Below are 17930 nucleotides of genomic sequence, written 5' to 3' on the forward strand. Positions count from 1 at the left end.
CATCAAGATCAAAATGAGTAACTCCTTAAAGTTAATTGGGAACTGGGTCTACTCTTCTAATACTAAAGATAATATGGAAAGTACATATATTAAAATAGAAGTAACAAACCCACCATAAATCATAAACAAACAAAAACCTCTTTGAGAGACAGAATGGATGACAAATGGTCAGCCGTATGAATTTTAGTATGAGGCAGACAAAGGCTGGAAGACCAATTAAATTTCTTCTCTTTCTTTGACGTCTGCTTTGCTTCCTCATGCATCCAATGTCCTCAATGTCTATTGGTTTCTCAATAACTGCATCATTTGTGTGTTATCTTTGTTCAGTTTTCTACTTCCTGTATCAAGTTCAACAGCAATGGTTTTGTCAACAGCTATTTTTGCAGGAAAACAACTTTTGCTGGGGTTTCAGAATCTCATAATAGAACACAGAGGAGTTTAGGGACAGATCCAGTCTGATAGTGTTGAATTAGGAGCGGCGGGGCTGTTTCCCCGGCACCCGGCTGCCCACACTGTTAGCTTTATACCCAAAATAATTACCTTGAAACTGTATTCTTTTAAATACCGCTTGGCCCATTACATCCAACCTTTTCTCGGCTAACTCTCACACCTGGACTAGCCCATTTCTAATATCCATGTAGCTCACGAGCTGGCTTACCAGAAATGATCTTAACCTGCATCTGCCTGGAGTGGGAGAATCATGGTGACTCACTGACTCAGCTTCTTTCTCCCAGCATCCTGTTCTGTTTTCTCTGCCTACCTAAGGGTTGGCCTATGAAATGGGCCTAGGCAGTTTCTTTATTAATAAGAAATCACTCCCACATCATGATAGGATGTGTTGGTTGCATTTCCTCTTTGCTGATCACATTTCTTGGTATGCTGGCCTCGTTGTGACTAGCCCGCAAGTCCTTTCTCATCAAGAGCAGCAACCTCGGCCACATAAAGGAAGTAGTCGCCCTTCATTTTCAAACAGAAGGCTTTGTGAAGCATGGAGGAAGAACTATTCCAAAAAAGACCATAAATCATTGCAGATGTGTCTCAGCTCAGTTTCAGTTTACTCTCTGTATTTTTAAGCCATCTGTTGTTTCCCCTTTCCACTTTCTATCTTTTGCTAGATAATTGAGGAAACCCTCCCAGATAATGTATAGGCAGCTGCCATGGCGTTTTTATAAGCACTGTTGAGAAGATTCCCCTCCTCATTAGATGACTTTGCTCCTTGCTGGATCAGTTTGACTTTTTTTCATAAGTTCATTTTTATCTATAACTGGATATTCGGCATCCAAGGTTGGTGAATGTAGCACAAATAATAAAAACCTAGAGACAGATATTGGGGTTTTACCTGGAGATTGGAAAAGCAAAGCAGTCAGCCACTGACTCTTATCTTTATCTCAGACTGGAAATGGATGAGATCATGTCTTCATGAATCCTGAAGACTCCACACCCCACACCCAACACCACACACTCCACTGATTTCCTGTTTCTTCTCCCAAATATTCCTCTCTGTGCCCAGCTATAGCACTGCTGTCTCCACCTCCCTAGTGCTGGGATGAAAGACATGTGATCCCATGTCTTTGCATGAGCTTTGTTTTTCTTTTAGACAGATTCCATCTTGTTTAGTCCAGGGTGGCCTTGAACTAACAGAGAGCCATCTGCCTCTGTCTCCTGAGTCCTGTGATTAAAGGCATGTACCCCACTCTCTGGCCTGTATGACTGACTAGTATGGCTGCTTTGCCCTCTGATCTTCACGTAAGCTTTATTTATTAAATCACAAATAATATACCACTATAGGTGGAAGTGCATTCACCTGACTTGGAGATCTCGGGAGAGTTGTCTTCAATGTTGTCCTCTGAATATGACATGGCTGTGGAACACATTAATACAACACCTGGTTACCTGCACAAGACTTGTATACAATTAATCAAGTCAAAACTCATAGGATAAAGGCAAAATATCATTTTTCTTTGATTGGTGGTAATCTAACAATTATTAGATTACCTATACTCCTGTGGATGAGACCACGCCCATGTACCTAAGGGTATTAATTAGACTAAGTGGATTATAATAAACATGTAATTAAATAAACAAGCAAACAAATAAATGAAGGATGCGAAGGTATAAGATGTATCGTATTTGATCCTGAAGGAGGTGCAGGGAGTAGGGATTGGGTACAGAAAACATTATTTCATATATGTGTGGAATTTTCAAAAAACAAAAATTATTAAAAATATGATAATCAAAAAGGTGCCCAACATCTTTTTATATAAATCAATGAAGTACAACACTGATTCAAATGGCATTTCTGTGAAAGACTGTCACTAACAAACATTACACATTTTACCTTCAAGATGATTTCTATATTATTCTCTGGGAAATGACCCCAAATTACAGAGTCTGAAGAACACAGCAAGGGTTTCATGATCCTTGTTTGATCGTTTCACTATTTACAATCACTTCTTTATCTTCTGATTATTTGAAGGCTATAGTTTATCTCTTATTCTCAGGAGTAAGGGCTATGCTTTTAGTATCTGTGTGTAAGTTTGGATAACTAAGGCAATGAGGTACCTACACTCTATCCAGTCCTCCAGTTAATTTAATCAACCTTATTATCCCATATTTTGCACTCCTCATAGTTTTTTTTTCTTCATGACTAATAGGCTTTTTGGTCTCTTCTCATTCAGTGAATTTGCTTTTGAATTTTAATTTTATATAAATATTTTTATTTTTTCTGGCAAACTTTGCATTAATATCCTCATTGTATTAGGCCCTCATAAGTTCTGACAGCACACAATAATTCTGTTTAAATAGGTATCGACACAACTAAAAAATAAATATTTTATTATTGGCCTCCCCTTCCCCATTGCAGTTACTCAAGACTGGAACTTTGTCTACATTCAAAATTCTTTGTTCATTAATGTTAAACATATATTCATTTAATTACCTTTACTTTGTGTGTGTGAGAGAGAAAGAGAGACAGAGACAGAGACAGAGAGACAGAGAATATGTGTGTCTGTGTATGTGTTTCTGGGTGATTTACAGCACAACTTGGCCTTATGAGCAATGGAATAAATAGGTCAGGAATGAAATGAATAGTTCAGATATGGTTCTGGTGCATCATAAAAAGACTGGCATATCTGTTTTAGGCTTTTTCTCTTTAGTTTATCAGTTATTGCTTGAGTAAAGTGAGAAAGAATATTTTATTTTTTGTCATAAGTAAGAGAATGAATGTGAGAAAGAGAATTTGTTTTGGAAGAAGAACATGGGTAAATAAACTTCAAATTAAATATTTATTAATTTCTGGGTGCTTATGTGTGGGTAGGTAATTTCAATTTAAATTACAGATAGAGTTTTAGCATTATCATTTAGTATTTGATCAGATTTGGGGGGTGTTTGCTGAATTAGTTCTGTACAAAATATTGAAAGTGTGTATGTGTCTTTGTTCATGTATAGATATGTGCTTTGATATGCACATGTGTATATGTGTATAAGAGAGAAAAAGTGTGTGAGCATGTGTATGTGGGTCTGTGTATATTTTTATGTCTGCTGAAGGTCACAGAATAATTGTTGAATCATTAGCAACACAATTCTATTCACAGAAGGGGATTTGTTTCCTCATTGCTATTTCAAATACAAGAATATCTTGGATATGTGTCATCAACTTTATAAATGTGAATGACTTTTTTCTAAGCATTGCATTTCATATTATTTCCATGTTATTCATGATAAATATTACATCGGGGACTAGAGAAATGATTTAGACATTAAGAGTGTTTGTGGCTTAGGAGACCAGAATTTATTTTTCAGCACCTACCTAGGCTTGCTCATAACCAACTCTAATTCTATCTTCATGTGTTCCAGTGTACTTTTAGGCAACATAGACACTATACATTCATATTGCATGCATGACACAAACATACATACACAGACAGACAAGCAAATAAAAGAATAAAAATAAATTCGTTAAGAAATTAAATTGGATTTTAGATTCTAGTAGACAAATAATTTTCACTGGGATTCCTCAGAAACTATTTATTACAGAAGCAGGGATCACTTACTAGCTATGTTCTTTGGATCCTCAGGAGAGTTCAGCAAATTGGGATTCTCAATTGCTTGTACCTAAAAGATGAAAAAAAAATCAATCTTTTAAGAGATTTAAAATTTGTTTAAGGTTGCTTCGATCCCAAAAAGATGAACTTGGTAGTCCTATTTTAGACTGTTTTCCATAAAGGATTATATAAATAGAAGTCAATGATCACTAGGTAAACACTTTACCCTGCTAGGATTGTTGCTACAGAGACCAGGAATAAAATATTGGTCCTTCAAAGAGCATATCAGTTAGCATAAAGACACACACACACACACACACACACACACACACACACACACACACACACACGACAGTAACAAGATTGCAAAAAGAGTTGCCATGAAATGCATGACATACTCTGGGTAGATGGTACCAAAATGATCTCTATGTCACATTTCTCATGGAATTTAATTTTTAAACTTGCAGTAAAATATTCAACTATTCCAACTTTTTAAGGCAAAGGAAAAAGAAAAAAGAAACATGAAAAAATATGAACAAACAATAAACTATATAGAAGAAGAAAGATGTTTTCTCCAAAATGGAACACATAAAAGGACACAAAACCAGTCCCAACAGATGTAAAATTTAAAAAAGTGAAATAACAAACAAAAGTACCCTGCATCCATTCTGACTGTTGTGAATTAAGGCTGACTACCAAGAACTGAAACAGGAAATTTACAACCTTGTGGAATCTGAAAAAATTACTACTGAATAAAAAAATGTGTCAAGAAAGGAATTTTCAAAAGTTCATAATGAAAAGAAAATGAAAACACAGCAAACTAAAATTTATTACCCACTAAAGACAGTTTTAACAGGCAAGACCATAGTACTAACTACCTAGAATATTGTAAAAATTTCATATTAGTGACCTAAGAGCACACATAAAAACTTTAGAACAAAAAGAAGAAATTACACCTGAAAGGAGTCGATGACAACAAATAATCTAACCCAGGGTTGAAATCAATAGAATTAATAAAAAAATAAAATACAATAAAACAGAGTTAGTTTTTATTTGAGAAAATAATTAAGATGAATATTTATCCAAATTAAGAAAAGTCATAGAGAATATTTAAATTAACAAAATCAGAGATGAAAAGTAGAACATAAAACAGATACCTAAGAAATCTAGAGACTCATGAAAACATATTTTACAAACCCATACTCCACCAAATTATAAACTCCACAGAAAATGGTAATCATATCAATATATGCCACCTATGAAAGTTAAATTATGATAATATAAGTAATTTAAACATACCTATAACTCTTCATAAAATATAACCAATAATTAAAACTAAAAAATAGCTCAGAGTCAAAGGTCAAATGATTTTAGTGTAATATTCTACCAGTCTTTCAAAGAAGAATTAACACCTATACTTCTTAAATAATGCCACAAAATAAAAAAAAAACATTGACCAAGTTTTTTTTATAAGCCAACAGTTACCCTGATTTTTAGACCACATAAAATCTAATGATAGCAACAAAATTATAAACTTCTACACTTATGAACATAGATGCAAAAATTCTCAATAAAATACTTGAAAATTAAATCCAAGAGCACATACAAAATGTTTATCTACCATGACATTAGGATTTATCCCAGAGACACAGGGATGAATACATGAATCTACAAATATAATCCACTGTAAGAAGAGACTGAATGGCAAAAACCACATGATCATCTCAATAAATGCAGAAAAAGCCTTCTACAAAATTGAACACCACTTCATGATGCAAGTTCTAAAGAGCTTAGAGATACAAAGGACATAATTCAACACAATAAAATCAATTTACAACAAGCCCATGACCAATATCAACTCAAGCGGAGAGGAGTTCAAATCATTTCCACTTCAAACAGTAATATGACAAGGTTGCCCACTCTGTTCATAGCTATTCTATAAAATACTCAAATTCTCTGGTATAGTAATATGACAACTGAAAGATCAAGGAGATACAAATAGAAAAGTAAGACATCAAATTATCCATTTGCAGATAATAAGATCATTTATGTATATGATGCTAAAAAATCCACCAAGAAACTCCTATACCTTATAAACACTTTAAATAAAGTAGCAGAGCACCTAAATAAAAAAAGACAAAAATCACCAGTCTTGCTTTAAACAAATGGCTAGAGAAAGAAATCAGAGAAACACTACCTTTCACAATATCCTATAAATATAGAAACTATCTTGGGTAACTCTAACCAAGAAAGTGAAAGACTTGTATTATTAAAACTTTAAGACTCTGAAAAATGAATTGAAAAAAGATATGATGAGATGGAAAGTCTCTAATGCTCATGGCTCAATAGTATTTATATAGTCACAATGATGATCCTGCAAAAACAATTTATGTATCCTGCCACATTACTAAAGCTGTTTATCAGCTGTAAAAGTTCTTTGGTGGAGTTTTGGGGGTCGCTTGCATATCACCGTAGAACCTTCATCTGGTGATGAATGGAGATAGAGAAAAGACCCACATTGGAGCAATGGACTGAGCTCCCAAGGTCCCAATGAGGAGCGGAAGGAGGGAGAAGATGAGCAAGGAAGTCAGGACTACGAGGGGTGCACCCACCCACTGAGACAGTGGGGCTGATCTATGGGGAGCTCACCAAGGCCAGCTGGACTGTGACTGAAAAAGCATGGCATAAAACCGGACTCTCTGAACATGGCGAACAATGAGGGCTCATGAGAAGCCAAGGACAAAGGCACTGGGTTTTGATCCTACTTCATGTTTTGGCTTTGTGGGAGCCTAGCCAGTTTGGATGTTCACCTTCCTAGACATGGACGGAGCGGGGAGGACCTTGGACTTTCCACAGGGTAGGGAACCCTGACTGCTCTATGGACTGGAGAGGGAGGGGAAGAGGAGTCGGGGGAGGGGGAGAAGGGTGGGAGGAGGGGGAGGGAAATGGGAGGCTGGGAGGAGGGGGAAACTTTGTTTTTTCCTTTTCTCAATAAAAAAAAACAATTTATGTATTTATTTTTCAATGTAATCCCCTTCATAATTCCAACACAATACTTCCCATATGCTGAACAGAAAATTTTCTACTTCATACAGAAATATAAACAATCCAGGACAGTCAAAACACCTTGACTAATAAAACAACTCCTACAGAGATATAATAATAAAAACATAACTATATTGACACAAATGATCAATGGAATATACTAGAAGACCCAGAAATAGGTTCACACACCTGTAGACACCTTATTTGTAATAAAACCAGAAATACACACTAGAAAAATCAAGACATTATGTTGAACAAATATTCCTGGTTCAGCTGGATGACACCATGTAGAAGAATAAAAATAGATCCATATATATCAGCCTGCATAAAATTCAACTCCAAATGTATCGAAGACATACCTCAACATAAGGCCAGACTCATAAAATCTGATAGAAAAGCAAGTACAGTAATCTTGAGTTCATTGGCATGGTAAAAGACATCCTCATTTGGAGTAAGTGGCAGACAAAAATTGGGAAAATGTTAGACCAGCTACACATTGAATAGAGGGCTAATATCTAATATATATATATATATATATATATATATATATATATAAAACAAAACACCAAATTTAAAAATCAAGTACAGATCTAAAGACAGCTCTTGAAAAGGAAACATGAATGACCTAAAAGCATTTAAACATTTAACAAATGGTCAGCATTCTTAGTCATCAGGAAAACTCAAATGAAAACTATTTTGAAATTTTATCTTGTAGCAGTCAGAATGGCCAAGATAAAAACAAATGTCTCTTGTTAGTAAAATATGGAATAAAATAAATATTCATGAATTGCTGCTGGAAATTCAAGCTTTTATAGCCCCTATGGAAATCAGTGTAGACTTTCCTCAGAAAGTTTTGAATTGATTTTACTCAGGATTCAGCTATACCACTTTTATCCATATAACCCAAAGGCTGCTTAATTACACAATAGAGACAGTTGCTCAACAATGTTCATTGCTTCTTTACTCATAATAACCAGGTATTAGAAACAACCTACATATCCTTAGATAGATGAATAGGAGAAAAATCTGTGATACATGTAAACAATGGAATATTACTCAACCATTAAAGAATGAAATCATAAAAACACAGATAAATGGATGGATGTCAAAAATATCCATCTTGAGTAAGGTAACCAATATCCAGTAATCTAATTTGATATGTATTCACTTACATGTGGATATTAACTCTTAAATCATTGATGAGAAAGTTACAATCTGAATAGCCACAGATATAGAGTATAGAGTACCTGACTAATGCGGCAGCGGTAAAACTCCTTAGGAAGGGGAGTTAAAATAGATAGTTATGAGTGGATGGTAGAGGGAACTGGAAGGCACTGATCAAATGTGAAGATGGCAGTAGAAAAAAATATAAGGAGAGACAGAAAAATTCAAGACAATTGGAGAGGTTATATGTAAATCTAAGAATGTAGAAGCTGCATAAATATAAACATATGAAATTGGTCTCATTGAACTTACTAAATAATGGGGAAAGAGAGACCCAACTAGACATCTTATATCCACAAATGAAGCTTACAATACCAGTAATAGGTTATATCTAATTGAGATTTTGGCCAAAGGGGACCCATGGTAACCCCTAACAACCATGCTATTGTAAAAACTATTGGTTGTTATCCACAGACTGATGGCAAGAACCTATTGGTAATGACAACACATACACAATGCACTGAACATGCAGAAGTAAAACTGATGTCTACCTAGAGCCTTCAGCCCTGGAGACTGATGCTCAAAATGCTGAAAAGTCATCTGTACACTACCAAAAAAGGAAGATAAAGAACAACCTACTTACAAAACATTCAGTCTACAATGATGACTTGCCTGAATGATGTACAACTGTGGCACAAGCTTATGAGAATAAGCAACAAAAATCTGAATGATTTGAGGCCACTCTATAGACAACAGGCATGGATGGCCATGCCATGAAACTAGATAGGCCAATGACCTGAGGGAAAACCAAATAATTCTGTTCTCCTAAAGATATGTAGCCATAATGTGACTCCTATGAACATTCTGTTGTACTCTCGGATCAGTAAATTGCTCAGACATCTTCAGAGGAGACCCATCTTGTTGGCAAGAAGAATTACAGAGGTCTATAGACAATGTACAGACAGTGGGAGACCTTGGAACTTTCTCTCTTAAATGAAATGTTTCTGTCAAATCCCTCCCATCAGGGCAAAAGGACCACTGTGGGAGAGATTACAGAAAAAATGTAAAAGCCAAAGGGGATTGAAGACACCAAGAAAACAGTGCATTTTAGACACAGCAGAATTGATGCACACAGGAACTCATAGAGACTGTGGCAGCATGCATAGAGCCTGTACCAGCTGGTGTCCTGGAGCTGAGAGAAAGTGAATGAAAACCCCCATCCCTGACCCAGAAGCTACCTCAAACTGATAACCACTTCCAAATATAAATTTATTTTTCTACAGTGTAGTCTCATTGGTAAAAAAAACCAAAATACTCAAGGGTACATGCTCAGCAATAGATTAGTAGACTACCAACTCAAAATTGACTCAGTGTCATATTCAGAACTTCGTTATCTCATAATTTTGCTTCAGGACATTTTATTATTTACCTTAAATGTCATTGACTGTACTATAGTTTCTGCTTTTGTGTTTACAGGGTCTCCTGTGTGTGTAACCTTGTGTCTTTAAGTTTACATGTTTCTCATGATTTTGATTGGCTCTTTTTATTCTTTGTTTCTTTGTATTGTCCTATTCCTCTTTGTTTGCTTTGCTTTATCACATTTTATTTTGCTTTATCATTATTCCTTAGATGTCTACTTATTTTTTAATGAGAGTCAGAAAAGGGGTCGATCAAGATGGGGAGGGTAACTGAAAGAAGTTGGGATATGGAAATCCATAATAAGACTATTGTAAGAAAAATATATTTTAAATAAAATATGTGAAGATATAATCCCTATAACTAAAATAAAATTTGACAGTGTTACCAAAGTTATACAGAGAAATCCTGTCTTGAAAAACCAAAAGAAAAAATGACAATATAAGATATGTTGAGGAACGAAGCTAGAATATGAGGTAAGCCGGGAAAAAAAGCTATTTTTTTTCGATGTCTCGTAAATGCAATATGGGACTTCGTCAAAAGGACAATGGAAAACATAATATATTTCAATATTTTAACATCAACCTGCTTAAATTATATTCAGAAGGATTTATTTCTCTGCCATCACTGCAAGTAAATCATAGAATGTTGGTATAAATTTTATAACAAATTATTGGTGATTTTACTGACCAAAGGCCAAGAGCATGTGAAAATCTGAAGTCATCTTTAATAGCTAATAAGAAATTCGACATCAACTGAATTAGACAACAGTATGTGAGAGCTGTTCTTAGAATGATAATGCCATGTTATTAATGACCATCTGTTCAGTAACATATTCAAAAGAACATGCATGCATTAGAATATCTATGAGCAAATCTTCCCTTCTTGCCAATTTCCATTGCTTTTTGTTAGTAGCTGATAACCCAAAACTCTTTAAACCCATCATACTACAACTATCACAGTTTCCATACATTCAAAGAGTGTAATAGTGGACAAAGTTTGGTGCACTCACTAAACAGAAACAAAGCCAAATAACAACACCTAGAATCACCTCAATCTCCGTAACTCCACATGCCTTTACACTACTGCAAAAACACAGCCATAAACAACCAAACCAACAGACAATATGCCGTCCCCAGCACCTTCAGTAGGCCCAGAGAAATGAAATGTAATTGAAGGATAAGTCAAGGCCTTCAAAATATTCATATGACTATGAATATGTTCAACGCCCAGGACCTTCATAAAGACATGAAGAAAATCTCTCAATGAGGACCATAAAAACACAAAGAAATATTTGAAAAAAATAATGATAGTGCTTCAAGACATGAAAGTAGAAACATATCAGCAAACTAAAATAATATTGAAAATGAAAAAATTAAGAAATAAAAATAAACCCCAGTGATCAATGCCTCACTCAGGTATTACCAGAGAAGAGTTTACTTGCAGTAGATGGAAACTAACATAGGTATTAAGAACTGGAGAAAGTATGGGAAGAAATTTTGCAACACTCAGTCCTAAAGAGGATATCTTTATAAAACTCTTTTTCTCGGGGTTTAGGGAATTATTGAAATATTGTAAGAATTAGAAGAGATAGATGACTTGAAGGAAACCCTGCCTAACAGACAAAATAGGGATGATATATGTATGAACTCAGAGATGTAGCAGCAAACAAAAGGCCAGGATATATTTAAGCCACTCATGGTCATAGCACTGAGACAAGGAATTAGCCACAGAACTCTACCCCTAATCAAGAGCCTATCTGAAAATGTTTTGCGTGTTTCCTGTACAATGTGAAGAAGGATTCAGATAGTTCTCTTTATAAGTTGTATTATTTTGCTTTTGGAATATGTGTTGTTAATCCTTTCAAATAATATGACAATCTCTTTTCTGGGTTTTACTTTCTGCCCATAATTTGTAAATTTCATCATTGTTAAATGGTACTATAATTTCTGTGGGGTTTATTCTTGCTAATTGATGAAGTCTCAATTTTCCTTTTAGAATTAACGCAGAAACTTTTTCCACTTTTTAATTTTTTTACTCAATGTATGTGTTAAAAAGATCACTTCTAAAATAATATCCTCCCTCTGCAATAAAATTTCTGTAGGGTAATATTTGGAGGGTAATATGTACAGAATGCAGTTAAGATTTGAATCCACATAAACGACATATGACTTCTGTAATTTCCCTTATATCATATCCAATTCTCTATCACTTTCAGATGATAATTACATCGTAGAGAGAAGTTTCTGTCCCACCTAGACCATTCATTCCCAAGTAAACACATAGAAGATTATAATAATTATAAACTGTTTGACCTATTAACTCGGACTTTTTATTGACAATCTTGTAAAACTTAAATTAATTCATAATTCATAACTCTTTTCAATGTGACTTTTCTATGTGACTTGGTACCATTTCTCAATAAGATATTCTCATTATCTTTTTCTGTTTCTAGATGGTGATTGCCTCTCTGCTTTTTCTTTTCCCAGAATTCTCCTAATCTGGTTGCCCTGACTGTACTACCTTCTTGGCTACTGGCCAACTGGCATTTTACTAAACTAATATGAGTGACAAATATTTACAAATTACAAGAACATTATCCCAAAGCATGTTCTCCTTTTTACGTTTTCAAAACAAAAATCCTGAACTTAATAGTCTTTGCTTAATTTTTTTCCTGACCATTGTCCATAATAAATTATAACCGATATGCTAAACAAAGGCAAACATCCATAATATTTGGGGGGGGGTGTGTGAGTATAGCTTTCTAGGCAACTTCCTGTTAATTGGGTGTGCTAGTGATCTTATTAGGACCCAAAGAAAATTTAGAATTATGGTCAAATATTCTGTGAGTCTTGCTCGTCTTATCCAGCAGTCTTGAAGCTGTTCTGAATGTAGTCAGAAGAAACTGCAACAGATCTGGTCTAAAACGTTGGGTTATATGGGTCATCCTTTACCACTGGAGATTGTTCAGGGATTCTTCCTTAATCACACCTTATTTTTCTTACCCCATAATTAATCTAAAGCCTCTCCCTTATTGTGGAAACAAAAGCAAATCATTTTCTCTAGAGTAATATACCTTTTTAATTAAAAAGTCAATGCATTTTCAAATATACAGGTTGGATTAGTCCAGTAGCACTACCAACTGTTGTACCTTCCTCAGCAATCAAACAACTCAAAAACAACACAATAACAAACAGTACCCAGACTTTCTGTGTTTTCTATCTTTAAGTGGCTTTTTAAAAACACTATTTTATTTTCATTTTTTAATCTTTGGTTTTTTTTTCTTTTTTGAGACAAGGTTTCTCTGTGTATCTTTGCCATCCTGGAACTCACTCTTTAGACCAGGCTGGGTTCAAACTCACAAAGGTCTGCCTGCCTCTTACTCCCAAATGCTGGGATTAAAGGCATGTTCCACCACACCCAATTACTCTATTTCTTTTTTAAGGACTTTCTTTATTTTTTACCTTTTCTCTCCCAAGCCTACATATATTTATAAACATACTAAAAACCATTTAGAGGTTTTCTTTCATCTGAATATGTGTTTGCTGTATATCTCTATCCTTTTTTGAGCACATGAATCTGAAATCTAGGCAATATGGCTAGAATTAAAGATGTGACTTTTGCTGCTGACTCCACTCCATTACTTAGATTTTTGAGAGTCTAGCATCATGCTGAGGGTACTGGCAGGAGCCACATTTATTGTCACAACTTTGTGAAATTTCTATGTCTATGCCACCACCAAGAAGCCTGGTGCCAGATGCTTATAAAAAGCATTTAAGTATTTGATGGTAGAGCCTCCTAAAAAGGGTGAGAGGTTTTTGGGGCTCGTGCAAAATCAGGAAGTTTCTCTTAAAGGCACCATCTCTCTGCTTGCTGCCAGCAAACAGAGCCTACCAGAGAAAAGATGGTTACCAATAAGTGGTGCTTATGTTCTTGACTGTCTAGAATCCTTTCTTTTTTAAAGCTCTCTCAGGTTTTATGTGGAAATTCTTACCAAAGATTTGGAAACAATTTGTTAACAGAAGTTTCTGACCCAACCAGTCAAAAGCTATTCAGTTCCAAATAGTCAGAAACTTATATTAATTATAAACTCTTTGATCTTTTGGCTCAGGGCTCATTATTAACTAGCTCTTAGAACATAAATTAACCCACAATTCTTATCTATGTTTAGTCACATGGTTTGGCTTCTTTGCTGAATAAGGAATTCTCATCTTCTATGATTCTGGATGACAAATCTCTGTGTTTTCCTCTTCCCAGAATTCTCTTAATCTGGCTGCCCCATCTATACTTCCTGCCTAGCTACTGGCCAATACACATTTTACTAAACCACTATGAGTGAAAAATCTTTAAAGTATAAAAGAGCATTTTATAAAAGAGAATTTCTTGAGATTATTTAATTCTTTGTCATCATCTAAAGTTTTGTTTAAATTCGTCAGCTCATTGGGTTTTATTCCAAAAGTGGGCCATAGATTGACATGTCTCCTAGAAAACTTTGGACTCCCAATTTGTACCTATTAGGATCTAATTATTTGTAAACCTACTTTATAGCTTAAATAATCAATAGAATATCCTTTTATATTTTTTCAGGAGCAATTTGTAATCCCCAACAAGGCATTTTTTTTTACTTCTTCAAACAATCTTCTTAAAGTATCTATGTTTGAATCAGTTAATTGGATATTGTCCATGTTATGTTAAACTATAGATGGAAAAAGTTGCTTACATATAATTTCTCAAAAGTGCTGAACAAAATATTGGCACAGGGTGTAATTAACATTTCCTGTGGGAGAATCTTCTATTGATATCTCTTAGCAGGCTGAGAATTATTATAAGTGGGCACTGTGAATGCAAATATTTTCATCTTTTTCTTGTAAAGGTATAGTGAAGAAATACTCCTTTAAATCAATAAGTATAAAAGGTCATCCTTTAGGTAATAGAGAATGCAAAGGAATGCCAGACTGTAGAGAGCCCATTGGTTGAATCATCTTTTTTAACATTTTTTATATTTGTTACAATTTTCCATTTTTTTCAGATTTCTTTTTAGTGACAAATGTAGGAGAATTCTAATGGCTGGTTAATTCTTCAATAAGCTGAGCATTTAGTTGCTCCTTAGCAGCTGTTCTAAAACCTAAAGTTTCTCTGTTGTTAAAGGCCATTATGTAACTCTCAAAACATTTTAAAGGAAGGATTCTTGGTGCCTTTGGAAGACCAGCAGTTGTTTTTCCCTCTTCTTTACAATCTGACTAAATCACTGACTGTTTTTATAATACTTTCTAATATTTTTCCTAGAAACATATACTAATTTATCATTCATCTCTAAGATTGTTGGGATGTTAATCTAAGAATTCTATTGCTGTAATAAATCACATTCTCACAAATTCATTACGAAGTTAGCCACATATTGCTTCAATTTTCTGCTTGTCCTAGCCCTAGGCATTCAACCATGTCATGTTCTGGTCCACCTACTCCTAAAGGCTGAAAATCTACCTCCTTTACAGATAAATTCGGATGCCAAAATTCTGGTGAAATTATTGTTACATCTGCACCTGTATCTACCAGATCTTCAATGAGAATGCCATTTATTTGTATTTTAATTTTGGTGTTTGCTATTTTGTAGAAATTTGTTAAAATACTTGCTTTGTGGCTTCCCCTGAATTTTTGTGCTCTCTTTAATAGCTGTTAACAGAACAGTATGGTTTCTTATCATAGTCATTGGGTTCTCTAATTGCTCTAGTAAGGAGTTTCCGCTAAGATAAAAGAAAATGACTTAACAGGATTTGGCATAGTGGCCTGTGAGAGCTGCCTCAAGGAGTTTTATGAAGGCAAAGAGTTACATTGAATATTTCTTTTTGATCTACATTCATTAATCCCATGCCTGACTTTGCCATAATTTCTGCATAATCCAGAACTGAGGGGAATTTGTTTAGATTGTGCTTAGAAAAATCATTGTTTCCAGAAACATTCTGCTTACAATCCCCTTTAAGGTGACTTTGTTTGCCACAATTATAACACTCGATCTTTCAGTTTTTCCTCAAACCTATTGAAATCAACTCTCCTATCCAAGTCCTATCTCCTATCATGGTCAGGAGATTCAATATTGATTGTATCTTAGATCAATTCCTCAAGTGGTGCTGACCTTGCCTTTAAAGGCCGAATTATCCATTTGTTTTGAGAATTAGCATTTTCAAAAATGAGAAGTTTGTCTATTTTTGTCTAGCTTCTAAATTTGATCTTTCTATTTACTGCTGAAGTCAATCTTTGTAAGAAATCTGTGAAAGCTTCTTTTGGGCTTTATATAGCTTTAGTAACTGACTCAATTTTCTTTTTAATCTTTTTTTAATTAATTAATTTATTTAATTTTTTTGTTGAAAAATTTTCTGCCTCCTCCCCTCTCCCCACTCCTCTCTCCTTCCTCCCACTCCATTCCCCCTCCCTCTTCAGTCTGAAGAGCAGTCCAGATTCCCTGCCCTGTGGGAAGTCCAAGATCCTCCCCCTTCCATCCAGGTCCAGGAAGGTGAGCATCCAAACAGGCTAGGCTCCCACAAAGCGAGTTCATGCAGTAAGATCAAAACCTAGTGCCATTGTCCTTGGCTTCTCATCAGCGTTCATTGTTCGCCATGTTCAGAGAGTCCAGTTTTATCCCATGCTTTTTCAGTCCCAGTCCAGCTGGACTTGGTGAGCTCCCAATAGATCAGCCCCACTGTCACAGTGGGTGGGTGCACCCCTCACGGTCCTGACTTCCTTGCTCATGTTCTCCCTCTTTCTGCTCCTCATTTGGACCTTGGGAGCTCAGTCTGGTGCTCAAATGTTGATATCCTACTTTTTTAATTCTGTGCCAGTCTTTCAAAGGTGATATAAGGCATAAAGCCAAGGCATGGTCATCATATAAGGAAAGATTGCCTTTCCATAATAGCATAATCTTCTTCTCCAAGAAGTTGATGTTGGGGGATCTCCATACCTCTAGCTTTATTCTATTGTTCAATAGTCTCAGCCTCTTCTCTGAACCAGGTATTCCAGTGTAATTGTGGTCCAGACTCTAACATAGCTTTTAACAAACTGTCCAATATTTAGAGATAATTCTATTACAAACTGACTACAAGTTTAACATTTGCTTCACAATAGGTGAATGCAGTGCAAGTAAGACGATCACATCCTTGAATCTTCTTAAATCTACTATTTCCAAAAGGGTCTACTTAACTCTCGCACAGTCTTGGGAATCTCCATCATTTGCCAGTTATTCCTGCAAGGGTACTATATGTGTTAAGGCTGATTATTTGAAAGCCTTAGGATGTACTCCTCAGACCTTAAATGCAATGCTGAAATTGGTTCTCAATTAAATTCTTCTGTTTGGATTTGAATATCTCTATGATCTGTTATTATTAAGTTTTTCTAAAGACCTGCATCTTTGCAGTTAAATCACACAACTTTTTAAGACTTAGGTCAAGTATTATCAAAATGTCAACAAGGATTATCAAAATAATAATTAAGAGTATGTCAATCCTGGTTAAGTTGATTATCGCTTCAATTAATTGTTTCATTTTTAAATCATGCATTATGTAATTATAAATAGACTTAACTTTCTCTATTGTAAATGTGTCTTAACATGAGAAAAAAACTCTCCTTTTAAACTAATTCTTCCATTAGAAATTCCCATTTTTTCTCTCCAAATCTGCCACCAATGATTATGAAGATATGTGGTTTATTGCTGCTTTGTACAACAGTAAAAGATGTACTCAATTTCAATGCAGCTACCTACTTGGGCAGTAGCCTGAGAATGGGATCAGGGTATGTCCAGGAAAACCTAACCTATAGGGTAGTGATGCCAGCTGCATGTAGCTCCGATCTGTGTCACTGGCTGTAAAATCACAGGCAAACATCTTTTATGTGAATTTGTACCCCTAAAGCTGGGCACCAGATGTAGCATGTATAATAAAAGCCCAGAGACAAATATTGGCGTTCAAGCTGAAAGAGAAGAGAAGCAAAGCAGTCAACCACTAGAGAGCTCTTTCCACTATGAAATTTTCAGACTGAAAAGAAAATGAGTTCCTGCCTTATCCCACCACATATTCCTCTCAAATGCTGGTATTAAAGGCTTGTATCACCACCACCTGGCCTCTATGGCTATGTATGGTGGCTGCTGGGATTAAAGGTGTGTACCAGCATTACCTGAACTGGCTGTATGGCTCACTAGTGTGGCTAGCTTTGCCCTCTGATCTTCAGGCAATCTTTATTTGTTACATCATAACCATAATATCACTGTATTAA

At 35.2% G+C, this 17930-nt stretch overlaps 1 pseudogene; it reads right to left on the reverse strand.

Annotated features, from left to right (window-relative positions):
* Positions 1-279: 279 nt before the first annotated feature.
* The window catches only part of LOC113458014, a 47389-nt pseudogene continuing 29738 nt past the window's right edge, over positions 280-17930 (reverse strand).

Source organism: Microtus ochrogaster, assembly GCF_000317375.1.
Source record: "Microtus ochrogaster isolate Prairie Vole_2 chromosome 14 unlocalized genomic scaffold, MicOch1.0 chr14_random_3, whole genome shotgun sequence".
NCBI classification, from domain to species: domain Eukaryota; kingdom Metazoa; phylum Chordata; class Mammalia; order Rodentia; family Cricetidae; genus Microtus; species Microtus ochrogaster.